Raw genomic sequence first — 21,763 nt, forward strand, 5'->3', positions numbered from 1 at the left:
CTAGTCTGTTATTCAACATTTAATTAATCCCATCATTCCTTTGACTCAACAAGTATTTTTAGCGCATGCCATGTGCTGGACAGACAGCGTGTCACATGCTGGAGCAACTGAGGAAGGTGACAGCGTAGAACGCCATCCTCCTGCAGGTAAAGGGATCAAAATTAACAAGTATTTTTTTTGTAAATAAGTAATGACAATAATGACAAGTTCTGAAAATAAGCATATGCATTTTCTAACAGCAAGTATATGTGAAGAGACTCTGCTTAAAGTAGAAAAGCATCAATTGCTTCCATGAGAAAGTAATCATTATATTGAGGGCGGTGAGATACATATGAGCTAGTCAGAATAAAAAGGAGAGAAGGAAGGAGAATATTCCAGATAAAGCAGCACATGTAAAAGGATTCAGAGGTGAATATTTTTTGATGAATTTAAAGGGAAAAAAAATGAAGTCAATCAGTTTGGAACACAGAGGAAGAAAGAGTAAGATGAGATGTGACCAGAGAAGAAAACAAGGATGAGATTTCCCTCAGTGTCCTGTGGGCTATGAGTGGTTGACAATGGTTTTGTGTGTATGCCTAGTTCTTGGGCCTTCAGACCTGAGATCAACAGGAGTCCTGAACTTAACAGTCCGGTTTTTGGCTCAGGCTTGTATATACAAACTATGTTGAAATCGTGTTTATTTCTCCTTGGACATTTACCCAAGTGATGTATCAGTAAACATGCTTTCTCTTTCTCTGGAAACTCCAGCAGCACTGCCATGTGAGTCTGCAGATGCCACTGGCATCTTGAATGTATCTCAGAGGTCTGTCTGCCTGAGAATAAAGTCAGTGAAAGGAAAAACATTACTGAGAGAGAAGAAAAATGAGTCAGATCGCTAGGGACATAATACGAGCATCTATTCAGTCGTGTCTGAAGAATATTTCATTGGGTTTTTGTTAGCTTTGTGAAACAATAATTTAGTTGCTTAAGTCTTTTGAGTTGGGTTTTTGTTACTGACAGCTGTAAGAGTCCTTAAGCATTCTGGATTTTATAAACCCACAGTGGTAGTAATTTTACCCCATGTTTTATAAAGTGCTCTTAATTTTCTCATTTTGAGGCAAATGGGAGAAATGAAAGAAAGTGGAAATCTGTGCTTCAGAATGCTGTTTGTCATGGCAGAAGAAGAAAATACTTAGATGCATTTGTTCACCCAACACATATTTATTAAGTACCTATTATGTGCCTGACAATTAAGAATGTAGAAGCAAGCAGTTTTTTTTTTAAATCTGCTGCCATCTTGGAGTCCCTGTTTTAGTGAGCTTACATTAAAATATTGAGAATACCTTAGTTTAATATGTAAAATAAATCAAGGATAACACAGTATGTTTATATATATATATATCACATATAAAACAGTATAATTTGCTAATTTCACCAATATAATTCAATTCAATTTCAATAATTGGGACTTAGAAGAAAATGAACCAACACACGTGGACTCTGGCTTCTGATATAATCACTTTTTCAAGACAAAATAATGTTTGTTCTGCTCTGATTTTTACAAATTTGAGCTCCTATAATTTATATAATATTGCAAGACCTAAATGAATCACTCTTATTCTCTTTAGGCAAAAATAAATGGGGATGTATAGGGTTGAGGCCATAGTTTCAGAGGGGTCAATATCCACTGTACTGTAAATGACCTTGTTCATTAAGAACAAGTCCTTCCTAGGTTGGGTAATGCAGGAGCGGATGATGGGTATCATTTCTTTCCTTAGTCATAGGATTGTTCACAGTGAAGAGTCAGAGGTAGGTAGAACCCACAGTCTCAGCTGGTGTACCTGGCTGAGTGCACTTGGGGTATTGTGAAGGTTCTAGAAAGAAATAAATTTAATTTGAAGAGAGTTGATCTGATTATAGTTTATGACTTAATCATATGTACAAAGCAAGGGAGAAAAGGTCATTCTAAACTTTCTAACCCATGTTATAGGGTAGACAAATGTTAAAGCAGAATCTCTGCGTGTGGTCACATGAAGAAGTAATTGTAAATTCTGTGTAATATGGTTTATTAGATATTAACTGAGTTAAGAACACTGAAATTGCACACAATTAAAATTTCCTTTGGATTTGCTTGATCCTGCTTTTTCTGTACCCCTACCACCCTCAGTAGATGATAAGTTATTTGTTCACTAAATGATACCTAATGCTGAGCATCACATTAATGCCTTGTAAATAATAGATACATTTATGGCTTGAATGAATGAAGGAAGGAAGGTACAAGGCTACCAACTGATACAGATTTGAAGGAGTCAGTAAGTTTGTCTATAATAAACATTCTACTTTTTTGGAGTCTTAGTTCTAGACATATTTTGTGCATACTTGCATTTGGCAGACAATGAAAACCAACAGTCTTTTGTCAGAGAAGAATATGCATCCATGAATATAGTATAGTCTGGCCTGGAATCAGAGGAGGTGATAAGAGTATCACAACAACTCACATCCAGAAACACCTGCCACTATGAATACTTAAATTAATATCACTGTCATTAAAATACATCAGTGTACTGAACAGCAAAGGGTGAAGCCTTAGAAGTTTACCCTGAAGTACACGTCTATTATGTATATGTAGAAAAGAAGAGTAAGAAAACCCAGTGATTTCTGCTGACACATCAATGATCTCTGATACATTACTACAGATTCATTTATTGGAAAAAGATCATTTACAGCTTAAAATAAGTGATGTTTGGAAAGGAAAATATGGAAACACACAGAACAACAACAAAACCAAAAGAAAGCAAACATAATCCAAATTCAAGAAGGGTGAGAAAACACAAGGCACAGCAAAAAGCCTACTTCTGAATCTTAAGGAGCTCAAATGTATTCACTAAACATTTGTCACTCAACTGGTACTCAAAAGTGCTGAAGTTAATAATGCATTTGCCCTGATAAAGCATACTTTGATTGTGTCAGCTGGGGTAATCCTTGATTGTCAATGGATCTCATATGCTTCTATGCAGAGCAGTAACAATAGTGCCAGTCGAGTAGAGACCTGCCCTAGATCTTCCTCTGCTGATGCAGTAAATACTCCTTAGCAACAAGGAGGAACAATGTTCTGGAGGAGCACATTAACTGGGAGTGGCGGTTTTGTCATGGAGGCCAGTGTGGTTTGCTCAAGGGGAGCCAGGCAACTATTAGGAGCTATTGCCAATGGCTTAATGAGCATTCCATTTACTTCACACGAGCTAGGGTAGGGTTTTGCTCAGGGATGGAGTATAAATGTAAAGTACAGATCTAGGAAATGATAATGGTCCTGCTTTAGGATATACTTGGGTATGTATTCCACTAGTTTAAAATAATTATTATTTGTTGCACAGCTTTACAAAGCAGAATAAGTAATATACTCAGCAGATACTGAATATTATATACAAAATATAAAGCAAAACTTTGTGTAAAAAACAAAGAACTCATGTTCTTGACATGTGCATGAAAACACCGCCTACTGACACAACACTGATTGCTGAGTGCCTTTTCTTTGGATTTATACTCTGTCCTCACTCTGGGAATCATCCTAGAAACATTTTTAACTCAGTTTCCTCAGCTCTGATTCTGCCTCCTCTCCTTATTCTCCATCTCCTTCCATTTGTAGATTTGATCAGATAATAGGAAAGCCCGTAAAATCAGTGTCTTGTACATGTTAACCAAAAAGGATGCAAGCTTATCAATACAAAACAGTGCAAATGATTATGTAAATGCTTACATAAATGAAAAACATCCCTTTGTGACATAGAATAAATTAAAAGTGTACACCTTAAGCATAAGGTGACTTTTGAGCACTCAGATAATATAGCAGGAACCATTCCATTTTTTTTTTAACATTTTGTTTCACTGCTTATGAGGACAAACTTATTAAAGACTAGGACCAGGACATATTTTGCCTTATAACCTAGACTCAATGATATGCTTGTGTATAGATTCTTTGTTGTATTAGCTTGGCTGAACTTTATGTTTCCCCCTGAGATCCCGTTGGTTTACAGCATATGTGTGTGCGATCACTAGTGTGTGACCTTCTACTATTTACCACTTAAATATCTGTTCCCTTGACTTTTGCCAGCTGTACTGTAATGTTCCCAGGTATATTTTTGGTCCTGTCAGCACTTTAAATATCAGAAAGAACATAGCGGTGGATTTCTTGAAAAATTCCCCTTTCCTTACTCAGTGAGTGAACCATCCCACACTTGAACATAATTGGCTAGAAGTCTAAGGTATGATCTTACAATTCTTTACATTATTTTTTTTTCAATTTAATTTTAGTATCGAGGTCATATATCTTCAAAGGGGATAGATCCAAAGAAGAGAAAGAGATAAGATACCTATTAAATCTTTGAGACAAATTCCTTTAAGACAGTCACTGGGTAATTTCTATATTCTGCATACAAAACAAAATGATCTAAACTAACTGTATTATGAGGTAAATGGTAATGCTAATGGGGTCTTTTGGCCCTCATCAAGATAGACCGGAAAGTCATAAGCCCTTAAACTTAAGTACTGCCTTCTGTGAAGTTAATTTCCTTTAGAGGTTATGTTAATTCCTTGAGGCACATGGGCAATATTTACTTTGAATTTATTACTGCTCTCTTTATAAATATCTCTCCAGTGATCCTAAACAGTGATCAAATATTTGCAACATGAAATGTGCTTAAATTGTTAAATTATAAAAATGAGTAATTTAGCAATGTGAAGCGTGTGGCTGGAAAATCATGATGAACACTTCTTGCTGATTGAACTTTTCTTTTCCTTTCCCCTTTTTTTCCAACTACATTTTTCTCTTCCTTGAACAGGATAAATTTCAACTGGGAGGACCACTAATAGTCTCACTTTCACTATTTAATGATGACTATAGTCAAATGCAATGGTCTTTGACAAATAGAATTCTAATGTTTAGTATATTCAGAACCTCTGCTCTGAATGGGGGAAGATGGAAACCAAGCAGACAGCGAGCTATTGATATTTTATGATATTTGGTGTATTTATGTAACTAAACAACAGCAACAAAAAACCGTGGAGGTTTGGCTGCCTGTCGCCTCAAAAGCCAAAATTGTGAAGCAGATGCAGGTGTAAAAGGAAAGAGATTTTATTCAGGTGCTGTGCGCTCTCAGAAAATGGGTACTCCTGTCTCAAAGCCCATCTCCTCAGCAAGACCAAGACAAGAGCCAGTGTCCAGGGTCCCTGACCCAATTTAAAGCATAGTCCTTTGGAGCCCACAAGTGACTGCTAAGCAGTCCTAGTCTTTTTATTAATTATTTTATTTTTAAGATTTTATTTATTTTTTTTTAAATAAATAGGAGAAGGGAGGGAGAGAGAGGGAGAGAAACACTGATTGGTTGTTCTTCACATGCCTCCAACCAGGGACCTGGCCCACAATGTGGGCATGTGCCCTAACCGGGAATCAAACCAGTGACCTTTTGGTTCACAGGCTGGTGCCAACCCACTGAGCCACACCAGCCAGGGCAGCAGTCCTAGTCTTAATCCAGGTACCTTACCTTGTTCCTGGCTGCTGTTCATTTCAGGCTCCCTCCCGGAGCCTGTGTGTGAAGCCTGCATGGCCATGGGCCATGCCTCTGCCAGAGCCGCATGGTTGCATGCTCCCAGGTGAGAAAGTGTGTGAATGCACGGGCTAGAGAACCACCAGGTGGGCAAGAGAGTGGGAGATTTCCTCTCGGAGGTCAGGGGCCACATGGCTGCTGAGGCTACATGGCCCATTGGGAGAACAAGCCTGTGCACCATGTGAGTTCAGGTCATGAGACAGAAGCTCTTGGTTCCCCTGGGGACAAAGTTTGGGTGTGGGATGGGTCAGATGCTTTCTTAAAATAACCAATCAAGTTTCCATACTACGTTGGAAGGATCAACGTAGTTTGATCCAATGCTTTAGGAGGATCCATCTCCCAACCAATCCCTTCTTTCCCCAGGTTAGCCTGACAGGCCTCTTTGGTTCAGCACCACCCCCTGCACCATTTTGGCTTCTACTATGCATGGGCCTGCTGCCGTGCCTGGTTGCAACCCCAGCCTAGTACCAGGAAAGGGGAGAAAAGCCTTTGTTCTATCCAATTATCTCGATAGCTTTTCATTCTGGGCCCTATCTGTTGATTTTTTTAGCTTTCTGCATGCTTAGTGTTAGGAGGCTCCCCCTCCCACCATACTGGCCAATGGTCTGGACAAGCTGTCTACTAGTGACACTTCTATGCTACAGATGAGAATATAAAAGTTGGAACATTTGTCTGGGTCTCACTATTTTGCTATTTCTAAACTTTTCCCATCGACTCACTCTAGGACTCACAGTGTATGAGTGTATTAGAGTGAGCTGAAGTGTGCCTGAAATTTGAGGCCTCATTTTTTTTATTCTAAAATGTTGCAATCTCTTCTGCTAAAATATTGCTACTCCCATTGTCTCTGTCTTTTAAATTCTTGTTACATTTATCTTGGAGTCCTCAATTTTCTGTACTCACTATCATCTATCTAGTCATGTATCTATCTATATCTTTAATTTCTTTCTGTTTGTGTTTTATAATCCAGTTTTTGTTGGGACTATGCTTTACAATTTTTTACATGTGTGCTGCTTTACATACTTTGCTCCTCCTGGAAAACAGTTGTGAAATGTGCAACATGCTACTGAAGGCATTGTTTCTACTTGTCGTAAGAAAATAGTTCTGAGTTCCAAGCACTAACTTTATAAAAAAGTAGTAACTTTACATATACGTATTCACTTTATATAAAATTCAGTCACTCATTTTTAAGAAAACAAAGTCATTATAACTGATGAACTTGAACCTGATATTAATAACTTTAAATACTTGTAAATATTTGACACCGCCCTTGTGATAAATGTTTAGGTCTTTGATACTAAACAACAGTTTGCCATTGCTGAAGTGTTTCATAGCCGTTCTTGTCATCCTTTTGTTTGCTTGTTTCTGACAGTTTTTTTTTATCACCATTTAGTCCCCTTATACCTCCTACTCCTCTGCAATTGTTGCCCACACCAATGTGTTCTCTTTCCTTTTTGCTCGATCCCTCCACCCCCTAATCTCACTCCCCAACATTATTCATCCATTTCCTTTGGAAGATTGAACTTATACTTAATAAAAACAAAATCTGTGTGGGTACTTAATTTAGTGGAGTACATTATATCAACTAGTTTTTTTTCATGGCATTGTACTTGTTCATATGTTTTTGTGGTAGTGACTCATTTTAGATATAAATTAATTTCCCCTTTTGCATCTCTTTCTCCCTGTGCTTTACTTCCTCTGTCCAGAAGTTTTGGCAGTGACTTCAACGAACTGCTGTTCCCACCAATGCAAAAGCAGCTTGGGAGCCCCGTCAGTGGTGAAAATGGACATTGTAGAGTCAATCTCCAAGCAGTCACGGTGCTTTGTCTCAATCCTCACCTCTTTTAAGACCCTCAGCTAATTCACAGCCTAGGGAGTAATAAGCAGCAGTTTTTTCTATTCACTTCTTAGGAAGTGTTTCTCATGCATGATACCTGTGTGAAGAGCCGTGTTTTGCTACTGTGCTTTAAAAAGTGCAATTTTTTTGTTTTTATTACAGAGTAAACTTTCCTTTTCCTCTCTATTGTCTGCTTGTTTTAGGTCAGGAGACTTGAAACTTCAGTCCCATGTTCTGATTTATGGTTAAATTCTGATGATAAATTATGGAAATATTTTTGTTATGGTTGAACTCATTAAGTCCTCCCCCCCTAAAACTTAGACTATTGATTAAAATTAACAGAGTGTGAGTATAGGTTTTGGAGTTTTCTTCAACATGTGATCTTAGAGCCATGGATATGTAAATACAGCTATTTTTGAAATCAATAAGTAAGCTTCATGTATAAGAACATTAAACATCACTGACTGGTATGGCTCAGTTGTTTGGCAATAGTCTGCAAAGCAAAAGGTCATCTGTTTGATTCCCGGTCAAGGCACATGCCTGGGTTGTGGGCACTGTCCCCAGACGGGGCGTGAATGAGAGGCAAACAATCAATGTTTCTCTCTCTCATCCATGTTCCTCTCCTTCTCTTTGTCCTTCCTGTCCTCTCTCTTTAAAAATAAATAGATACAATCTTTAAAAAAGATCATTAAACATAGAATTAAAAATTATTTCTAAAATAACAAACTTATAACCTTGATAAGAAAAAAAAAGAAAAAGAAAGCTCTGGAGTATGTTCATTTAAAATTTAATTTTTCCAGCTGAGTCATCATCAGTTAGCTGAAATAAATTTTTATGTAACAGATTTAAATAGGCTTCATTTTTTCTTAAACCTTGATATAATTAAAATTAAAAAAATTTATTTTGTGAGTAAAAGAATGTGTATTTTTTACTTCTAAAAGGAACCTTACCTCACCTCTAGATTAACCTACTTTATTTATAGATAATGGCATGATGTTTGTTTTTAAGTTAGTACTAGATATATATGTATGTGTGTGTATTATTATTTGTATTAAATTTATTATTACATACATATGTGTATATATATCCTTTGTATATATATAACATATATGCATATATATGCTTTATATATACTTTATATATACACATACAAAGAGAGAGATACATATAGATATCATATACATATTTTGAAATAACACAAATAAGAAAGTTGAATATCTCCACTGTTAATGTATTTGAAGATGCATTCATTATTATTAAAAGAATATGGCTGTTTCATAAGTGTTAAGTGAATAATATACTCTTCTCATTAAATATTATCATGTATTAAAGTAGTGACATTACAGAGATAATTGCTTTATTTATATCCTCAGTGAGGAGTTAGTACTAATTGCAGTAAAGGTCTTATCTGTTGATTATGTTTTTTTAAACATTATAGATGATCCAAGAAAAGCCTTAAAATAGTATATCTGATACATTGCTCTCACATATGTTTCTTCCTAGCTAAAGTGTTTGGATAAGTAACAATTACTGAGATTTTGAGATCATTAAAATAATTGCCATCGATGATATGAGGAGAATTCAGATACAATGTGCTTTTGCCAAAACTTGTGTACTCCTCTTATTCCAAGAATAACTAAATTTGATGTTTTCTTTATATTTTGGTCATTTCTGCTTAGGCTAATTAAGTTACTAATCTTCCTAGTTGGATAGATGGTAGATAGGACTTTGAAACTTTTGTTTCACATCAGATTGAATTCAATAGGGCAGCAGTCCCCAACCTTTTGGGCACCAGAGACTAATTTTGTGGAAGATAATTTTTCCATGGACCAGGGTGGGGGTGATGATTTGGGGATGATTCAAGCACATTACATTCAAGCCCACCTCTTGCTGTGTAGCCTGATTCCTAACAGGCCCAGACCCATACCAGTCCTTGGCCCAGAGGTTGGGGACCCTGGAAATAGGATCTTTCACAGTACTGTTCACAATGTACAAATTACTATGCTTTGTTCCCTGAGTATACACATTTTATAATGAATAATAAATACATCTTAAAATTTAGAGTTACATAAAAATCAAATAACCAGTAATCCAGTAATTTTATACATTATACACATACACAAGAGGACAAAAAATAAAAATCAGGATTTATTGTTTGGAGGGCAGTCCCCTTGCAGTACACACTTTCCCCATCGGGGGGGGTGTTCTAAGAACTCATCTGTATCAGTATACCAGCTGGCGTTGTTGTGAGAGGTTGCATTTGGCTTCAGTGAAATTTTTTTAAAAACTTGATTCATGTGCCCATTACATGATGCTTGATTTACAAGCACATCTGCCCACACTGAGCCAAGTGATCAAAAACAGCATGACCCCCATGCCCCACCTTTCCTATTCACCCAATCTTGTCCCAAGCAAATATGTTTTATTTCCCTGGATGAAAAATAAATCCTCAAAGGGAAACATTTTGATGCTGTGGAAGAAATGATACAAAAAATGGCAAAAGTACTAAAAGGCATCAAAATCATTGAGTTCAAAAACTGTTTTGAGCAGCTGTAAAAATGTCTCAGTAGGTGTGACTAAAGTTTAAACATGTAAAATAAATGCATATTTTTATAAATAAATTTAATTTTTGGGTTCCCCTCATATGAATATATATATTCATTCTGTGGAAATTTAATAGGTATTTTAATTTTCCCAATAAAAATACTTCAGTGCCCTCTTCTTCAAATTGACTAAAAATAATACCAAAGCCATTGCATCAAAAGGCATGAGTAGATATTAACAATGCAGTGAAAAGTTACTGTGTTTTAATATACATATACCCATATATTTCTAAAGCCTTATAAAAATAAGTGTAATAGCTAAAATGTTTCAGAACAGAAGAATAAATTCTGAGATTTGTTCTCTGTAATATAAAAATACAGAAGCCATGGGATCAAAAGTGTTGCATTGTTAAAAATAGTTGTGAGGAGTCAAGGGAATGAAATACATAGGCTGATGTAATTTAGAAACATTAAGTAAATGAGGAAAAGATAACTATTTAAAATGGCTCTTCTTAAATTGACTCTTTGTGATATAAATTTTACATTAAGCTTTCCCAAGTGTCTTAGTCAGCTCAAGTGGCTATAACAAACACAATAGACTGAATGGCTTAAACAATAAATATTATTTTTAACAATTCTGGAGGCTGGTAAGTCCATGATCAAGGTTCCTGCCAATTTAATTTCTAGTAAAACCTCCTTCCTAGTTTGCAATTGGACACCTTATTGCTGTCTCCTCACATGCTGGAGAGAGAGATCATTTTTCTTTGGTCTTTTCTTATAAAAACTCTAATTATATCATAATGGCTCCTCCCTCATGAATGAATTACTTCCCTAAGGTCCCACTTCCAAATGGGGATTACAGATTCAACATAAGAATATTTGGGAGATAAACATTCAGTACAAGGTACCCAGTATCAAATTAATAAAGTGCATAAATTATCACTAGTATATAAAATTAAGTGCAGCCAATGAAATTACAAATTATAATGTTCCAACCTCTATTAAAAATAAGTATATTTTTCTCTATTGAACATCAACAAATTTCCATTTACCTGTAATAAAAAGGATAATTATTGGATTTAATTATAAAAAGGATATATAACAACAACAAAATCCACAAAGTCAATATATGGAACAAGAATATAATTGCAAGAAAATATAACAAGCAAAGAATTAAAATCATGGGTAGACAAACATTTTCAATTAGTATCATGTAGGTAAAAATATATAGTGTTAGGCAATCCTAAGAATAAAGAATCAAAGCTACTCAACACAACAGTAGCCAAAGACAAATAAAAAGAAATACATTTTTTCATGATGAGGTCATTCCAAAGAACTTATTTTATATTTAAAAAATAAAATGTAGTCTTATGTGGGTGAAATGTGAACATGGCAGTATTAACATAATGAAGTAGCAAATATTTATTGAGAATACATTATGTGCAAGGCTGGGAAAAGAAGCCAAAGTTCAAATGGTTTAAGTAAATTTCCAAAGTTGACAGGGCTACTAAACAATGTAACCTGTTGTGAAATCCCAGACTCTTGGAGTTTCATGTCCTTTACACTTTCCATCTCTCCATCTAAAGCAAACTTAGATACATAAACCTCTACTAAGAAATAATAATAAATGGAGACAGTATTTTTGATTCAAAAACTTGGCTATAAAATGGTAGAAATGATGCAAATATTTAACTGTAAGGATTTATGAAATCTACATACTAGCTAGAATATAGTAATTGAAAATTGGGTACTTAAGAAATGTTTAATACCATATAGGTGTATTCATTTTCTCTATATGTGTATGCACAGAGAGACAATGATAGAGGGAATTTCACAAAAAGTATTACAGTGGTTAATATATTATTTCATAACCTAATTTAACTTTTTCTTTGTAATTTTTCTATTTGCTAAAGTTTCTCATTTCCTGATATTTATGTTGGTAATGTGGTCTAAGTAACCTAATACCAGTATGCCCAAAATGAAAGTTAAATAATTAAATAAGTAAAAACTTTAAAAATGGTTTACTTCTCAAATAACAAATATCTCAAGGTGATGGATAATCCATTGAGCCTCTAAATTAGAGCAGATTTGGATGTTTCTGACAGTGTTTAGATTTTGTTTTCATCCTCTGAGATACTGAGATTCACCAGGGAAACCTTGCATTCCAAATGTGTTAGAAAATACATAATGTGTCAACACATCGTGACATGGGAGTGATACTAGTAAAACCTGTTTAGGTCTATGAATAACACAAAACCAGTTCATTCTAATATCAGGCAAATATCAGCATATTCCAGGTTTTTTTCTTTCTTTTCTTTTTCACTGTGTGTTTTTATGCATCTGTAGAATTATTCTATAAATGAGGGGAAATGATATATGAGTTAACAAATGATGGTTTGTATGAAAATTCTTCCTTTATCTGGATCTGGTTAATTGCAAATTACATCTCAAACTACTTTCTCCACACATTGTTTTACCCCATTTATATCACCTCCATTTTGTCTCTCTCATGCATCATCCTTAATGCTACCATACAAATTACAAATGAAAGAATACTTTGCAAAATTAACGATTTGTTTCATGGAAGTTGCTGACTGATAGAGAAAAGAACAAGCAAGAGCAATAGATAAGTGATTTTGACCTTACCGAAATGCATCTGAAGTAGGACGTATCATAGACGTGAATAGTCAGTGAGCTTCCTTTTTGGTTCATGGGTGAAATAATTGACGTGCTCCTTCCAACTTCATGTCTATTACCTAAGAGGATGAATTGAACAGATAATGTGTTTATGTTTATTACTTCTATTATATTAATTATTATTAGTCACTTTTATTGCTATTTCTTAAACTTGTATTTGTTCAGAAGCATCATGTGTCTTTTTTAAAGTTATTGATTGAACTCTGAAAGTTCTAATCTTTGCTGATACATTGAATTACTTCCATTTTGTCAATAAACATTTTGGAGAACATGACAGTGAAACCTGATGATTGCAGTTTCTGCAGAAATGAGTGTGACTAACGTGCTGTATGACAAGGTGACCCGGTGATAGTGATGGCAGTGATAACAAGAGGACTGGAAATCCCTGCACAGTTGTCACCTCAACTCAGTGAGGCAAAGGACAGCTCTGCAAGATGTGCTTTATTTCCCCCCCTTGGGAAGCTTGTTTTTCATTGAGTTTGCTCTTTCATTATTATTATAAATTGGAATTAACTGATTTCCTCAATCTCATCTTTAATGTGCCAAGATATGTCAAATGTGTCCAATTGCCTTGAACAATTTGAACACATTCTATTTTAATCTTATTGATTATATTGATCTCATTCTACTCCTCAAACAACACTGCCAAAAATATGCCATCCATTTCTGCAAATGAAACCTCTAGGTGAAGGTTAATTACAAGGCTTGTAAATGAAACAACTGAAAAGAGACAATGATCAATTGAAAATAGACCCTAATAGAGTATGACCATTTTTTCTTACAACATAAGGGTTGGAATTATAAGTCACAGATGCCAGTTCCCAGTTCCCCATGCCAGCTGGGGGTACATTTGATCCCATTCTTTCTCATTGGGTTTGAAAACTACTTAATTATCCTTGTATTGTAATGACTGTGTTTGCAGCAGGGCATTGAGATCTAAATCTTCTCTGTGATGCTGAGATGGGTTCAGTTTACTTCTCTAAATAAAGGATTCTTTTCTTTTCATACAGATCCATATTACACTTTGATACAGTAGGAAAAAACACATTTGCATCCTTCTAATCCAAAAATGCAGTGAAAGTAAATCTGCAGTGTGTGTGTGTGTGTGTAGGAGATTGGGGAGAGAGAAGCAAACTGGCACTTTTTCACGGACAGTCTAGCTATTTGCTATTCCACAGTTGCTTCAGGAGTCTGCGGTGGCAGCTGGTAGTGCTTCTATGATGGCCAGGCTTCCAGGAAACTGCAGAGAACTAAGACTTAACCTAAAACAATAAACTCAATCCTATTAACAAATTACTACCCCTCCCCCCTTTATAATCATCCCTTTCCAAAAAACATCTGTCTTCTTGGTCTTCCCATTTGCATGCATAAAGTCACTTCTAAAGGTCACAGTTTCCTGAACATTTTTTCTATTCTCTATTTAAAAATGTGCTTTTCCCACCATCATCTGACAACTTGTGGCAGCAGAAGTTGTGGGTATTATTTAGTTTTATTGTCTCTGGACAAAAAAACCTACTCTGCTCACATATTAAGCAATGAAGAACATACATAACAGATAAGGAGCAAACATTATTGGGGCAATGCTGTAAAATAGGATAATGCCTTTAAAGAAATTTACCTTTGACAATGATATCCACCTTCCTCTAAACCCTATTTTATGCTGGGATAGATTATTTTAGTTTCAGGGTATTTACTAGCTTTTCTTTTCTTTATGTTTTGTCTTTACATTACAAGAATTCTACCTCAACTCATATTGCACATACATACATACATTTCCCATTACCTAGATGCATTTCAAGACTCAGTGGCCACCACCACTGCGTCCTGGTCCTCTTATCTTTCCTGGTTAAGTACACATTCTCAGCTGAACTGTACTTCCATTGATAGTATTTCTTTGAGGATTATCTGAAGAAAGAAACCTACAGGTACATTCTTTTAATGTTTGTTGTCATTCGAATATGCCTTTTGCTTGACATGTCTAGTACTTTGGTGTGGGGTATGCTAGTTGAAACATAGCTTGCACCCCTCAGCAGTCTATATTTCATGTTTGTCTTCCACCTCCTATTATTGAATATAAGAAGTCCAGTTTAGAAAATTCTTTCTTATTTGTAATCAGTTGTTAGTGCCTAGAAGACTATTTAAAAAAAAAATTTGTGATGATATGGTCTTACAAAGATATTGTCTCTTTAACTCTCTGTTCATTCCCAATAACACATTTTGATTATAGTGGGCACATGAGAAATATTCAGGAACTATGAATGAATATAGATTGCTGCTAATGCTACATACTCTGCTAGATAAAATACAGGCATCCTTACACCCTTGCTCATTAAGTTTAGAATATGATAAAGTGGGCAGTTAAACATTCAATTATAATAAAGAATATAAGAAATACTAAGTTTCAATTGTTTAAGAATTCAATAAAGTTCTCCTTGTGGAAGTAGATAAAATATTTTTAATGGATCCTAAAAAAGTTGGTTGGGCTTTTTAAACAAACTTTTTTCCTTTGTTTAGTGGAATTTTCATGACCACCAGATAAATGTCTGAAGATCTTTGATTTTCTCCTACTTTGAACCCTCGTTTCCTTCATCATTGTGCACCTTGTTATTTGGTGATTGCTAAAACATACAGAGCACAATTTCACTGCAACTGAGCCTGCATTCATGCCAATCTCCAATCTAGAACAGCTTCAAAGATTTAATCTGGCTCCTATGAAGAGCTAGAAAGTTGTCAGTTTTAGGAGTGAAAAGGAGTCAGAGATAACTCCTAGACAGAAGAAAGAGTGCATATGAAAGGCCAGGAGCAAGAAAGAGATGAGATCATGAGGTACTTGGGGCCATATTACACGTATGAACTTGAATGCAACCAGGAGGCACTGAATGGAAATGGCGTGATGATGTGAACTGACCTAGAAGATTACTCAAGGAGGCTCAACAGACAGGAGTGGTGCTGGGCTAATCCTGTAGTTCCAAGATAAACAGTCGTGGAAAACGTAAAGTCCTCATTTTTATGAAATGCTTTGTATTAAATCCAAAACAATAGGAAAAGGGAAAACTGTCTAAAAAGACTCTAATGGCTCTAATGGAGCCACTAATGTTTTGGGAACAAAGATAAATTCTCTCTTGTATTTTCCTCTTTGATTCCTGTGTTGGCTGGCATAACACTTACTAGTTTTTGTTTAAGGTTCAGTTGCTTTTTCACTTTCGTGAGCATCTCTGTAAAAGCAGTCGTGTGGTGTGGGAGGCTGCCTGAGATTTGCGGGGCATCTGCTCATGTCCTCACTGAGATTTCTCTAAAAATAATATAAACCAGGAGAACACTGATCTGAGCAAAACTCTCTTTTTATTAATACCATTTAGCACAGTTGGCTAGGTTGAACGGCATAATCAAAATGCCTTTTATTTGAAGATTTTTTTGACACTTGAGAAGCTAATATTTTCAAGTATACTTAAAAATTATCATTTATAGTCACTTAAATGTTTATATTTAAATATTTTAAATGTAAATTAATATTAGGATATAAAATTTAAAATACACAGTTGTTAAAGAGAACACTTTTCGGGTTCCCTTTTCAGCATTGAGAAGATCACAGTCATAAACTGTGATAAGACATCTGATCCTGTTCAAGGAAATAAGCTTAGATGGGTGAGAAAGTACATTTAACTTGTATGTAATTTCTGAGGATATGCTGATATGTATCTGTATATCTACAGGTATACGTCCTCCTGGGTTAGGTTGAAGTCTCCAATAAATAACTCTTCAACACTACATAAGTTTTGTACTCTCTTCTAAGTGAAGGATGGCTGTTACTTTAAGATTGATTGGTTGGCCAATTGGCATATCTCCTAGTATTAGTATCATCTAGCATTTTTTTCAGTTTTACCAGTATCCAGTTTCACTATATTTTTCTTAATTTAAAAATAATATATGCACTTTTTAAATCAAAAGAGGTAACTATTTTAGGATGACTTAAAAATAGTTCAAGGTTCTTTGTCCACAAACAACAACACTCTCCAGAGGGAAACACATTAAACAGTATATTATAAGCTCTTATAGATGTTATATAGAGTACTACTCCAGAATTATTAATTTTAGTCATTATTAGTATTTGAAATGTTCTTTTATCAAGTACATAATTAGATAGATTTTTATATTGGATGAAAGAAGTTCATCTCACAATATAAGGTTGTATCTTTCTTTAATTATCATATTGTGATAGTTTCAACTTTAGACCTCACCTCTCCTATTCCCCCTTTGATGAAGAAACTTGTATTGATTACATCTGTGATTAATCATTTTCCAAACTTGTTTGAACAGAGTTTACACATTCTCCCTCCCAAAGAATAGTGTCTTCAAAATCTGTGTGTGTGAGGGGGAGGGGTTGGTGGCAGGTGGGCACTCAACTTTTATTTAATTGTTTTTATCTCCATAATTTTATATTTTCAGTCCAATTATTTCCATGTCATAGCCACCCACATTTCTCCATACAAGGCATTTTTTTCTAAAATTCATGTGAATTTTTCTCCTTTAATGTTTATTTGGTTTTAATATCACAATAATGTTGTCCCCCTAAAATTAATTTGGAAGTATTCTCTTCTACTCCAGTTTCTCAAAATATTTGCATAAGACTTTTAGTATTTCTTCTCTAAATGTTTGAAAGAATTCACCAGGCATAACCATCCATCTGTAGAAAACTACATTGTTTTCCAGTAGAAGTAGGAAAGTGTTTTATTATGAATTTAATTTTTTAAAAATGCAGAACTGTTCTGATTTACCCTTCTAGAGTCAATTTTGATAATTGTTGTAGTAAAGAATTTTACTCATTTCTTCTGTTTCTAATTTATTGCCATTAGAATTTCATAGTAGATTTCATAATATTAAGATTTCATAGTATTCCACCATTATTTTTTTCAATATAGTGAAGGACAAAATGTTTACAAATGTAATACTAAATATACTATAATAATTAATAATAATAATACAAGAATAAACTCAGTATTTCCTGTACTCACACCTGCAAACCAACTTTTGCTTACCCCTGTATATGGATGGGATTTGTAAAGATATCTCCTCTGATATTTTTAATTTGTGTTTTTCTCTTTTTTCCTTTGATCAGTGTACTCAGAGATTTATTAATTTTCTTAATAATTGAAACAAATGAGATTATAATTTCATTAATTTTCTTGTTTCTTATTTCATTTTTTCTTCTTGTCTTTATTCCCTTTTTCCTATTTATTTGGGCTTAGTTTGATTTTTTAAAGGTTTTATTTATTTTATTTTTAGAAAGAGTGAGAGAGTGATAGAAAGAGAAAGAGAGAAATATCAATGTTTGGTTGCCTCTCACATGCCCCCAACTGGGGACCTGGCCTGCAACCCAGGTGTGTGCCCTGACTGGGAATTGAACTAGTGGCCATCTGGTTCACAGGCTGGTACTCAATCCACTGAGCCAGAGAAGCCAGGGCTAATTTGATGTTTTGTTTTTCATTTCTTCTTGAGTATATTAGCAGTTAAGAAATTCTCTGAGCTCTCACTTATCTGAAATATAATCCACTTTAAAGTTAAATTTTGTCTGACATAGAGTTTTAGATAGACTTCCCCCTCATTTTTCCACTTTAAAGATTTTTAAAAATTTTCTTACGACTTGTTTCTGATATATCATTAAAATTGTTGCCTTATATTTAACATAGCTTATTCATTAGGTTGATTTTTTTTCTTCTTTGTGTTTAAAATTGACATTCAGTCCTGGCTGGTGTAGCTCAGTGGAATGAGTGGGGGCTGTGAACCAAAGGGTCACCAGTTTGATTACTAGTCAGGGCACATGTCTGGGTTTTGGGCCAGGTCCCCAGTGGGGGGCCACATGAGAGGCAACCACACAATGATGTTTCTCGCCTTCTCTTTCTCCCTCCCTTTCCCTCTCTTTAAAAACAAATAAGTAAAATCTTGAAAAAGTAAAGTTGAATTTCAATATGTTAATTATTATATTCCTAGTACTTTCTTTGTATTTATCCTTAACATTTTGATATATAGATTTATGTTTTTCTACCCAAAAAGTGTCAGTAGTTTTTCAAACATATTTCTGAAGTTTTATTTCTAGAATACCAATTGTAATTATATTTTAACTGTTGATATTGTCCAAAATGAAACACTGTTTATTGTTTTCAAAATTTTATTTTTCCAATATGCCAGTTTTATAATTTCTATAAACCTTTATATGTTTAGTTAACTTTTCTTCTGTAATCTCTAATTTGATGTTATGCTAATCCAGTAAATTTCTCATATTCTTTATTATAATCTTCAATTCTGAAATCTTCAGTTGGTTTATTCAGTTTCACTTAATTCTCCTGCTGAGATTGCTATTCTCTTCAATCATTATGTCAATCATCTTGTTTGGATGATTGAACATATTTACAATAGCTTTTTAAAGTCCTTGTCTGCTAATTCCAGCATCTGGGTCATCATGTGTTCTATTTTACTTGTTTATAATTATCTTTTTTTCTGGTTCTTCATAAGAAAAATTATTTTTCAACTTTATGGCAGACATTTTTGATGACATGTTGAAAGTTATCTGGATCATGTGGTATCCCTTTAAAGAATGTTAAGTTTTGTTTGGAAAAAAGTTAAATAACTTGCAAATTATTTTATTCTGCCAGGCTTGATTTTATTGTTTGAAAGTACTATTTCTGTTTTGACCTTATTCATAGAATCTGGCCTTTACATAGCAGATCATCTTTATTCCTAAGGCATGGATTTACTCTGGTGCAAATTAATTTGTCCTTGGCCAGGATTCCCAATTCTCCCAGCACTGTATGACCTCTGGTGTTTGTATGTAGCCAGCAGCCCCCACAGCAGTCCCACTCTGCTAGCTTCAAAAGGTTTTACTCCATAAAACCTCAGATCACACTTAGGCAAAGAATCACAAAACCTCCAAGCAGACATTTCGTATTCACTTTTGTGCAGCTTTGTCTTCTCTTTTATCTGTCGTGTTCCGCCCTGACAATTTCTGAGCTCTGCCTTTTTATGTCAGCAAGAACACCATGCTTTGCTTTGCTTCTTCTTCACCAAGCCCTATTCTGGGAAGCATGTCCATGTAGAAATATGAACGGCAGAGGAACTTCAACTTGAATTTTCTCTTCTCTCAAGGATCACACTTCTTGTTCAATATCTAAAACTTTCCTCACTTATTTGGAGCTAGGATGGCACCAGTTACTCCATCACTGCTAGGAGAGGAATTTGAGCTTTCATTACATACTTTGGTTAATATTAACATTTGTGTATTTGATGTCATTCTAATAAAGGACACTATACACATAACTGGAATTGCTCCTTCAGATTAAATGTTTTTTTTAATTTTCACTTTTCTTCAAATTGACAATACTATAAGATATCCAAAGACATTTCTTGGCCTTTGGTTTTACTATTATATTTCTTCTAATTTAAATGATAAATAATTGGCATGCTATATTTTTAGAGTAAAAATTAAACATATTGTAATGTTATATATTGCCTTTGAATGTCTTATATCTGTCTACTTTTCTCCATCTGCACTAAAACCACCATATTTCACACCACCTTTAAGTGTGACTTTTTCTTTTTACAATTACATTTTCACTAAAGTTGAAATTTCATTCAGGCTTGTTTTTCTCTAATGTATTCTTTACATTGAGTTGCAGTGACTCTTTAAAATGTGTGTATAATTATGCCATTTCCCCATTAGAAAATATTCAACAATTATCCATTTTTCCAAGAGAACACTCTAAGGACCAGTATAGCTTAAGAAAGTATTATAGAACAATGTTTCTTGAATTCTATTTTGTAAAATAGTCTCTCCATCTCCACCTCTCATCATCGCTCTACTCCCCATCAACTCACAGTATGTGGACTAGGCATACTCAGATATTCACAGTGCTTCTTACAGCTCCCTTCTTCTACATTAAACTGTTATTTTTCCTTATTATTTTAACTTAGATGTGTTTTACTGCTTTCAACACATGTTTACTCATATATATTTACATTGTAGTCTAAAATACTTTAGAACAAGGACAGATCAATACTTGGTATTGTTAGTAAGTTTTGAACAATTTATATCTATTGGATCATCAAACAATGTTTTTGAAGCTTGTCGAATTCATTTGAAAGTTAATGGAGTAAGTAAAAGGTACATGTTTTAAAATATTTATATTTTAACTCATTAATAAATGGTACACAAAACCTTTAAAATACAGGTGCTAGAACATGAAGTTATTAACATTTAAACACTGAATAAAATAGTTTAAAAAGATAATTAAAAAGAAAACTAATACTAACATCCTGGTGAATTGTATTGAAAGATAAAAGTTTGCTTCAACAGTTAAATGTCTTATATTTCTTTTTTTTTAAGTTGGGAATTCTTTTAAAAATATTGATTTATTTTAGACAGAGGGGAAGGGAGGTAGAAAGAGAAAGAGAGAAGCATCAATGTGTGGTTGTGTATCGTGTGCTCCCTGCTGGGGATGTGGCCCGCAACCCAGGCATGTGCTCTGATTGGGAATCAAACCTGCAACCCTTTGGTTTACAGGCTGGAGTTCAATCCACTGAGCCACATCAGCCAGGGCTAAATGCCTTATATTTCTGAGTGAACGTTTTCTTTTTACCTAGAGAGAATATGAGTATAGAAGAGGCAGAGAATCTATAAACATTGCTGCTAACTTACACAGAACTAAGAGAAAGATTGGTGGATTACTGATCCTTCCTTGTAGATAATCACATTTTTATAAAAGAAAATAGTTACAGTAAGACTTATTGATATATAGATAACTATAGATATTATAATATTTTGCTGAATACGTAAGATAATAAATCAGAGCACAAATGTGCTTAAAACAAATTTTCAACATGAATTTCTTGACAAATTGAATGTGAAACACATAATTTGGAGTGGCAATTCATAAGTGTTGTTTTCACAAGGTGCTCAGAAAAAATATTGTTCAATTTTAGGTCCAGAGAGTATAGATTATGATGAAAACAATAGATGAACTTCAATTAACATTGTCTTTGTTTTCTAGTCTGATATTGTCACAAATGTTTTAAGCAATAAAGACAGAATGATCACATGGATAGATAAGAAATAG

The sequence above is a fragment of the Phyllostomus hastatus genome, unplaced genomic scaffold (assembly GCF_019186645.2).
Source record: "Phyllostomus hastatus isolate PE091 unplaced genomic scaffold, TTU_PhHast_1.1 phas_contig_58, whole genome shotgun sequence".
Taxonomy (NCBI): Eukaryota; Metazoa; Chordata; class Mammalia; order Chiroptera; family Phyllostomidae; genus Phyllostomus; species Phyllostomus hastatus.